Source organism: Monodon monoceros, unplaced genomic scaffold (genome assembly GCF_005190385.1).
Source record: "Monodon monoceros isolate NGI ecotype Baffin Bay Population unplaced genomic scaffold, NGI_Narwhal_1 Super_Scaffold_19, whole genome shotgun sequence".
Lineage (NCBI taxonomy): Eukaryota > Metazoa > Chordata > Mammalia > Artiodactyla > Monodontidae > Monodon > Monodon monoceros.
The window spans coordinates 43,518,909-43,529,426 of NW_021703775.1; positions in this window are offsets into that span (position 1 = coordinate 43,518,909).

Sequence of the window (10,518 nt, forward strand, 5' to 3'; positions counted from 1 at the left end):
GTCTTGGGGAGGGGGGGCAGGACCCGGAGCGCGCAGGCGCAGTAACCCGGTCGGGTCCACAGCGAGCGCGCGCGGCTGGCGGGGCGTGGGTGGCAGACAGGGTCTATTTGCCGGACCCGCCCAAGGCTCTACACCCTGCGTTTGAACTTGTCCTTCCCGTATCCGGCCGGGCTGGGTATTTATCAGGGCCCACTGGATCCTTCGGGATCAGCAAGGGGCGATTCCGGAGCCTCCTCCGCGGCCTTGGCTCTGATGCCGGGGGCTGAGCTGCTCACATCCCTGCCTCGCCAGCCCTCCAGAGCCCCGCAGGACGCCGCCCCGGCTTAGCCCACGTTTGCCGGAGCTGGCTCCAGAAGGGCGGGCAGGCAGGAGAGAAACTTGTTTTCCCATGAACCATTAAATACTGTGCAAGTCATCATTTGCTGCTCCTGGGCTGCTTAGTCTTTGCATGAGAAAGCTTGGCTGTCGCTGTTCTCCACGATTTCTGACACATCCTCTTTCCCCAACCTGGGAGCAAGCCTTAAAATAAAACAAGGGAACACTCATCTCCTACAAATGAGGCTCCCTGCGGTGTGTGCATCTGTTCCAGCCTGAGCGGGGTTCAGAGTTGGGTAGAGGGGACTGGAGGCTATGGCAGCAGGTTGGCGCTTGTGCGTGGAGCACTTCTCCAAAAAGAGCAAAGCTCCTGGGAAAAGCAGATGATGACTTGCGTCCACCTTCTGGCCCTGGAATTTCTTACCTCATTCCACCATTGCTTCCCAGTTTCCACTGCCAGAGCCAAATGTCTTTGGCATCTGTTATGGTAACTCATGCATCTCCCTGGATAATGGGAAAAGAAAGTTCCTTCTTGAATTGAATTCTGTTATGTATCGGGCTATGCACGTGCATATGTTTTGTAACCTAGGGTCAGTCTTAACATGTGTTTACATTTACCTGGAAAAATGGGGGAGAGCAGAGGTTGGTTCTAGGATTCATTGTACATAAGTGAGCTTAAGTCCCATGAGGAAGAAGAGTATATGAATAGAAGTTTGATAACTAGGTATCAAACCTAGACACCTGAGGGTGGACCTTGTTGGTAAAAAGACTGGAGTGTGTGTGAATATGTGGTTATGTGTATGTGTTCTTGGGAGTAAGGAGTGGCTGGGTAAATAAATATGGGGAGAGTGAGTTGAAACCAAAGGCAGGGCATTAACATTAATGAGCTCCTTCTTGGGAGCCAGGCATTTGCTTTGCAGTGTATTAAATGCCTCCTACTTATCTGGTTTTATCCTAACCATCAAACTGTGATTAGGAGCATAGGCCTCCGGGGCAGTCAGTGTTTGAATCCTGATTCCACCACTAAGTAGCTGGTTCAGCAGGGCAAATGTTCTAACTTCTCTGAGCCTCAATTTCTTCATCCACAAAATGGGGGAAAGAATACCTAAGGTTGTGCAAGGTGTAGATGGTGTAACACAGGTAGAGAGAGGACTGCCAAACATGTAGTAAGTCCTTGGTTGTTATTAGCTATTATTTTTATTGAGCAATTTGATCTGCATATGCTACCAGATATCTTAAGGCTCAGTCAACTCTCTTATCATTCCTTCTAATTTCTATTCCAACCTTCACCAACCTCTTGAAGGCTCCTAGAACCCCTCACCCTCAGGGACAATCCCAACTGCTTGGTAGGAAAAAATGAGAAATTTTCTCAAGTTTCTCCCTCTCAGAAAAACATATTCACCTGCATTCAAACAGGATGACAGTTGTTTGATTCTGAGTCATATAGTATTAGTCTAAAATATAAATATATTTCAGTCTCTTTCCAGCTGTTAACCAGTGTATGTGTAGGTTTATTAAGGGATATAAGAAACACTTTTAATTTTATTTATTTATTTTATTTTTGGCTGTGTTGGGTCTTCGTTTCTGTGCGAAGGCTTTCTCTAGTTGCGGGGAGTGGGGGCCACTCTTCATCGCGGTGCGCGGGCCTCTCACTGTCGCGGCCTCTCTTGTTGCGGAGCACAGGCTCCAGACGCGCAGACTCAGTAGTGTGGCTCACGGGCCTAGTGGCTCCGCGGCATGTGGGACCTTCCCAGATCAGGGCTCGAACCCGTGTCCCCTGCATTAGCAGGCAGATTCTCAACCACTGCGCCACCAGGGAAGCCCAAGAAACACTTTTAAAAAAGAAATTGTGTCTACCAAAAAAGAAGTCACAATCTAGTTAGAATACAGGAAAAAATTTTGAACAGCAATGATACTTAAGAGCATTATATAACTGATAGTCACAAGTTTTCAATTTCAGTACTGATAATAATACAGTATTACAAAAATGTGCCCATCATTTATTACTGGAACATCCCCTGTAGGGCACTGCAAAATGATATGGACCTTTTAAAATAACTATTGACTTTTTTATGTAGAAAAAGCACTGGACTGCTGTTAGTTTTTTCTACTACTAACTAGCTAACCTGACCTAGCAGAGACACTTAAACCTCTCTGCTGTAAATCTCACTTGAGAGGTAGTCAGATTAGATCATCTTTATGATCCCTTTCAGCTGTAAAATACAGTGATTCTACTGGAAAATTTTTGTCTGAGAACTCAATGAACACACAGGCCTAAATAATACATGAAATTTTCTCATTTGTGTTAGGTAATTTGGATACTTGTCAGCGAAGAAGTCAAAGTGGTGTACTAATATTGGGCAAGTTAAAAATACCAGAGCTATTTGAGCTGGAACACCATATGTGAGGAAACACAATAAGATGGAAATTGCTCATCCAAAATGTTATAGATGCAGAAAATTGTCAACACTTCTTTTCGAACCATAGGAAAATGCCAAAAATAATGAAGGTACAGTTGTATAACCTGCTAGGAAAGCTGAGGCTCAGGAAGATCCAGCTGCTTCTCAGTTCTTTCTTCAGTGATGGGATACAGGTGAGGCTCTCTAGAATATGGCAAAAGAGCAAAGCTCTCTCTAATCTTATTTATTGTTTTAAAGATAGGTTTTTTTTTCTTTGTCTCATATACATGTGTTGTAGGGATTAAATGACAAAATGCATGCAGAGAACTTATCCTAGCACATAGTAAGCACTCATTAAAAGTTGGCCTTAGTATTCTTCCTATTCATATAATTAGTAGGATAGAAAGTTCATCAAGTACACGCATTACATTGTCTTTATTTCATCACCTTAGACTCTAAGAATTTTATTAAGCCAAAATATACATTAATTTGAGGGCCATGGGAATGAGAATTATTAGTGTTAGGTTTGTTCATCTTTGAGGATGGATAGGTTCAAATGAATTACAGATATGAAAGGGACTCTGAATTTTCCTCTGGTTTAAGTTCAAAGCTAATTGATTTATAGCTCACTTTTAAGAGAGAAGGATTACTTTATATCTAACTTTTAAGAGAGGGATTACAAAACAAGTATGACATGATCTCTTAAAAAGTAAAAATCTCTAGTATAAATCATACAGAGTACTCTGATATAAGTGATCCTGGATGTATACATGGGTATGTTCATATTCATAGAGATGTATAAATTAAAATCTTAAAAATTTTATGAAATTTCTTGAAATTTAAACAGTTACAGCCTGGGTTACTCCAAAATCATTGTTAGAAATCATTAGTTAGGAAATTCACCTGATTGAAGGAAGAAGACTGTATTTTATGAATTTGGAGCGTTCTAACCACCTCTATAATTGCATGATTCAAGGTTCATTTTGAAACAATCCAACTATGGTCATGTACATAGAGGCTGTATAACCAAAGGATGAATGAAAAGCTGGTCTTGGGTGGCTAAAACAGTAGAGGGCCATTTTGGTACTATAGAGGTTTTTGGTTTTTTGTTTTTAAATATTTATTTATTTTTTTGGCTGCCTTGGGTCTTTCATTGTAGGATCTTTGCAGCACGCAGGATCTTTCATTGTGGCACGCGGGCTCCTCCCTTCGTTGTGGTGTGCGGGCTTCTCTCTTTTTGTGGCGTGCGGTCTGCTCTCTCTAGTTGTGGTGCGTGGGCTCTGTAGTTGTGGCACACTGGCTTAGTTGCCCTGCGGCATGTGGGATCTTATTTCCCCGACCATGGATTGAACCGGCGTCCCCTGCATTGCAAGATGGATTCTTAACCACTGGACCATCAGGGAGGTCTCTATAGTGGTGTTGTAAGTAGAGTGATCGTGTAGTAAAGTTTTGTGAATAGCTATGGACATATAATTTCTTGAGGAAGGAAGAATGCAAAATGAAACATGGTTGGGGTGTTACCATTATCAAAAAGTAAGGACACTAGTCTAAGCTCTCTACTTTTGATGGTTTTTGATGTCTTCTAGCTTCTTTTCTAGGCTATTTCCCTTATTTTATTTGAAGACTTCCAGAGATGTAATCACCTTCCTGGAAGGTTGTTACCACGTCTTATCTAACTATTGAGCAATCCAGTACGTACTGAGCACCTGTATGTTCTGGCCTGTTCTCACTGGACCATGGATTTTAGTTTATTCATTTGAGATTCTCAGCACCTAGAAAAGTACCTTGCAAACAATATGCCTTATGAACAAGATTGTCCCAGAAGAATTCTTCTTTATATCCTACAAAACATATATTACTTTTCATTTTTAAGTGTTTTTTATGGACACAGTCGATCATTGTCCAACAAATTCCTTAGAGAAGCTCCACATTTTAAAAATGGTAATTAAAACTACCTTTAAATTAAAAAGAATTTTTTATTGAAGTATAGTTGATTTCTAATGTTTAAAACTACTTATTAAGCTAAGCAACTTAGATTCTTCAACTTTTGCCTGTAAAAATCTACCTTTGATCGCTTTGATACAAATTGCTATTCTCTGTTTTTTCCCTTGGGAAAAAGAACTAATATTTATTGAACTTCAGAGTTAGGAGACCTGAGTTTAAGTCCTAGCTCTGTGATTAAAGTTCTGTGACTCTGGGCAAGTTATTTAAATTCTTTGAGCTTTAGATTTTGAATATGTCTCTTGTTAATCTTTAAAAAGTAAATGAATAAGAAAAGACCCCAAAAGAGTAGAGATAAGAACTTCTCTTGTAGGGTTGTTATGTTAAATAAGATATGTATAAAGCACCTGGCACAAAGTGGGTACTTAATAGGTATCATTTACCACCACACTTCCCCATCTTTACCCCTTGTGGAAGTCACCCAGCTAGAAAGTGATATAGCTAGGATTGGGGTTTAGATCAGTCTCTCCTTTTTTATACCTCATTGCCTCTACATCTAGTTTCTCTACCTCTTGCTTTAAACCATGGCAATAAAAATTGAACATAAAACTCTAAATAAGGTCTTCCTCATGTCACTATGGTATTATGAGAGTGGGTAAAAATAACTAGAAAGGGTAATATTGGCCAGTGTGATAGGAGTGGAAGCCTTCTAGACAGGAAGGTGTGCTAGGGGAGGAGACCATGATAACCATCCAGTGATGGGGGGAGGGGGTGTGTGAAAAGTGAAAGTTTGCACTATCTATTTGTAAAGTGTCACCATACACAATGCATTCTGACAGATGTGCAGCAGTTAGAGCTGATGTTTAGGTGCCATGGTTGGTAAAACGAACAATAACAATCCAAGGAAAAGCACACAATCACAAGTCACCACCGCTCCATGTAAAGTCATGACTTTACAGGGCGCCACAGTTTCAGACTATGAACTGCTAAACAGTAGTAATCATTTTGATATGGATGGTTTGTCTACCATATAGAGCTACAATAAATTAAAAATTTCTTTCCTTCTGTAACAAAAGTGAAGAGTTAGGAGCTAACTTATAGCTTCCAGTTAAAGAAAAATGAAGACAGAATATACCTCAAAAGAAATCACAGTTGAGGTTTTAAATAGAAAAGTACAACACTTTTAATTAATAAGCTTTAGTTTAGTTTACCTCAAATACCTCCTAGACCTCTATCATTCCTTTCAAAATGGTATGGCGAATGAGCATTTCACAAGTTGCCACTCTTAAACTGTTATTCTAAAATATCCTTTTCCCTGTATGTAATTATAATGGTATTATGTGCTTCAAGCTATATTTAATTATTTTGGTATTTATAAGATTTGCAAGAGTTTGGAAATTTAGCCATGTTTTTTATCCTCTTATAGTAAGCCTGGAAGCAAACTATTTACCTATTTACCTGATTTAAGTCTTTCTTTTCTTCATCCCTTCCTTCCTCCCTCCCTCCCTTTCTTTCATCTTCCTTCCTTCCTTTCTTTCTTTTTCTTTCTTTCTTTTTCTTTTTCTTTCTTTCTTTCATCTCCTTCCTTCCTTCCTTCCATCTTCCTCCCTTTCTCCCTCTCTTCCTTCCTTCCTTTCTTTCTTTCATCTTCCTTCCTTCCTTCCTTCCTTCCTTCCTTCCTTTCTTTCATCTTCCTTCCTTCCTGCCTTTCTTTCTTTCTTTTATCTTCCTTTCTTCCTTCCTTCCTTCCTGTGCCAACCTCTGAGGCTTTAATAATGGGTTGTAAGATTCAGGAAAATAAATCTTACAGGATTTCCCTATATTTTAAGAGAACATAGGCAACATTAGAAAGAAACCTGGCATTTCTGCAAATTTTTTGCCAGGTAGAGAATAGATATGGGAAATATCACAGTCTTTACTTTATTTGGATAATGGCTAGTCAACCCTGTGAGGACTGCAGGGAAGACTTTGAGCCATTGTTGAAGGTAATGAGTTACCACACTGAACAAGGGCCTGGGCTTCCTTGTTGGAAACAGATTGGTCCAGTGTGACCTTTCTGAGCCTCTGTGCCTTTGGCTGTACGCTTAGCTACTAACATCTACCCTACCTGCAGCAACAAGGTTAAAGGAGCAGTTATACACAAAAGAGCTTTGTTAAACTGCCCTTTATTAAATGCATCAGTTGGGCCATAGCAGTGTCCTAACCTTACCCTCTTGGGGTTAGTTTCACAGGACAAGGCAACTCCCTGTGTGTTAAGTACAGTTTGTCTCAGCATGTACTTTGGCAACAGCCTCTCCTGCAAACTTGCATTTGCTTTTGCTTTTTGTTTATATTTTAGGTTCTGCTTGTTTGTTGATAATCCTCAGTTTAAGCCATATTTTATCTGTGTGAGAATATTCGGCTGAGAAGCTCATTCGCAAGATAATCTGCTCCAAACTCATACTTCTCTCTCTAAAGACAGACCAGAATAGTATAGAAGATAGGACCAAATAATTACCTTCAGACTTTTGTTTTAACTGGAATATGAGCTAATTAGATTGGATGAGAAGAGAAAGTCTTGCTCATGGGAAAATATAATGATTCTAAGTATGTTATTTCCCTAGTGAATGGTTGAGGTTACATAAAATAAAATATATAGAAACCATATAATTTTATCTTGGGTGTACTTCATGGGGTTATATCCCAAACTTATTGTTTTCTTTCTGTCACTTTCTATTCATATATAGTAATATGAGACTTGTGATTTTTTCTTTTTAAACATTTTATTTTAATCTTCTCTAAGAATTTTTTATACTTTTTTACTTAGATCCATTACAGTCTTTTTTTCTGAACTGAATATAGATAGGCCTGAAATTCTACTTCCTATTTTTTTTTTTTTTTTTTTTTGCGGTATGCGGGCCTCTCACTGCTGTGGCCTCTCCCGTTGCGGAGCACAGGCTCTGGACGCACAGGCTCAGTGGCCATGGCTTACGGGCCCAGCCGCTCCGCGGCATGTGGGATCTTCCCGGACCGGGGCACGAACTCGTGTTCCCTGCATTGGCAGGCAGACCCTCAACCACTGCGCCACCAGGGAAGCCCTACTTCCTATTTTTAATATTCTCTTTGCTTCTCATTCAGTATTTCAAGGAATATAGCACAGTGGTCACAACTGTGCCCTGGAGTTGGACCACCTGTTAGCAACTTGGAGCAAGTTTGTCTTTCTGAACCTTAATTTCCTCACAGTAAAGTGGTAACAATGACCGTACCTGCCTTCCTCATAGGCTAAAATAAGATGGTCCATAATACACTGCCTGCCACATGCTCGGTGCTCAGACACTGGTTCTCTATCAACATTACCATCAGGATATAAATGTCTTCAAAGTTGAAATTGTCTCATCTTCTTCCTCTCTGTACACCCAGCCCCAGGCACAGTGCTTGTCATCTGGCACGTTCTAAGTAAATGCTCCAGGATAAATGGCAAAAAAATCCAGTATGTTTTATACAGTGCCTGCTCTTTCTCTGCCAGCCCACTGGTTTCTCCCAGCTCCTGGAATTTTTCACTGAGAGTTATGGGTACCAGAAATTGAACTCTTGGAGTATCCTAAGACCTTCATTTTTTTTTGAGGTACATTGATGTACAATATTATATAAGTTTTAGGTGTACAACATAGTGATTCACAATTTTTAAAGGTTATACTCCATTTATGGTTATTATAAAATATTGGCTATATTCCCTGTGTTATATAATACATCCTTGTAGCTTATTTTATACATAGTAGTTTGTACCTCTTAATCCCTTACCCCTCTCTTTCCCCTCCCCACTTCCCTCTCCCCACTGGTAGCCACTAGTTTGTTCTCTATATCTATGCGTCTCGTTCTGTCGTTTTATACTCACTAGTTTATTTTTCAGATTCCACATATAAGTGATATCATACAGTATTTGAGTATTTGCCTTTCTCTGTCTGACTTATTTCACTAAGCATAATACCCTCCAAGTAGATCCATGTTGTTGCAAACGGCAAAATTTCATTCTTTTTTATGACTGAGTATTGTGTGTGTGTGTGTATGTGTGTGTAGCATCTTCTTTATCCATTCATCTATTGATGGACACTTAGGTTGCTTCCATATTTTGGCTGTTGTAAATAATGATGCTATGAACATTGGGGTGCATGTATCTTTTCGAATTAGTGTTTTCATTTTATTCCAGAGACCTTTGTGTTCAGGCAAGAAAGGTTTTATTGTTTTAATCAGACTGCATATTTTTCCTTGGGTGTTATTTCAGCTGTCTTTTCCTTTGGACTTCACACTCTCAGAAGGCATGAATCTTCGTCTTAGCACTGGCCCCAGGTGTCTCACAGCTCCTCAATTTTGATCCTCTGGTCCAAACAGTGTATTCTTTTACCACAAGCCATCCTAATTTCTACTTTGCTCTGTTTGTGGATATAGTTATACTTATCTGGACTGCTTTCCCTTCTTTTGGGGGTAAGGAATTTATTTTCACCTTTATTTATAGGTTAGAAGGAAACTGTTGCTCCATTTCTGGCACCCTTCTCTCTACCCACTTTCATTGCCCTGGAGAACAGATTTGCTCCACAGACTGTCAGAACAGGACCTTGACTGGGACCATTTTACTAGAGGGCGGGATCACTGAATAAAGTTCAGTGCTCAGGGGTGGTGCACACCCTTGCCCTCTCTTGTACTTCCTATCTCCAGGAGTTGGACAAACCAGACAGGGTCTGTCTCAGCTGGCCTGGCCAACTCAACCCTCTCTCTTTTACCTGCAACTGGATGGAGCTGATGGACCAATCATCCATAACCGTGCAGCTATTAGGAGAGGGTATAGAATTCAAGGGAAGGGGCATAGGAAGAAACAGGGCTCACTTTGCCGACTCTAAATGAGTTTCTGTAATCCAGCTTTTACTTGTAAGCCACTCTTACTCCTTTGTTTAACTGGGTCCTTGGCCAGTTAATGAAATCAGTACTTTGTTATTTGGCTGTTGTTTCTTGTCTACCTCTTCCTTCAGCAGAGAATTCCAGAAATGAGACCAAAGCCACAGGCACAACCAAGTTCTCAACACGATTCTCCATCCAGAATAACCTACTTCATAAAACCTTTTTAGACAGCCAGTGTAAGGATCTATTTTCTAAAACCGGATCTTTTACAGTACTAAGGTTCACAGCCTGTTCCAATCACCTCCTATTCACCTTGCTCATGAAGGAGAGGTTCGTGCCCTGGGGTTACGTGGGTGGCTGAACCCATGACACCTGACACTGGACAGGACAGATGATACTAGCAGCAGTTTATCAGGCACGTGTGCTCACAGCCGAGGGGACAGGACGCCACGCCACACAGAGCCACATGGGAGCTGCACTCCAGAACAGAGTGGACAGCCAGGGGCTGTGGGAGGCTGGTTTGGAGGGTCAAGAGGATGAGGTCACCCTGGTTTCCACCGGGGGATGTGATTGGCTTGTTTGAATAATTTTGCAGGCTGGCAGGGAACTGAAACTTGGTACCCCGGGATCAGCAGGAAGTGCATCTGGCCTCTTGTAAAGAGGGTTGTTTGGCTACAGGACCCTTTCCCTGGGAGCAGGCTGGCAAAGGGAACTTGTAGTTATAGGCCATTTGAGACCCTCCCGATGTCGTCAGATATCAAGGAAGCACACAACATCAGACCTTAATTCCAGGACTTCCACCACACAGACTATAGTACCATGACATCATTTGTTTATTACCTTGGAATTTTACTCTAGGTGTGTGTTTGTGAATGTCTTGTTTTCTATTGAAATTGTGAGCTACTCAGGGACAACCAGCACTTCAAAAACAATGCACGTTATGGTTTGAGAAAATATTTACATTAAAATGATCTCTTTCACATCTCGGCGA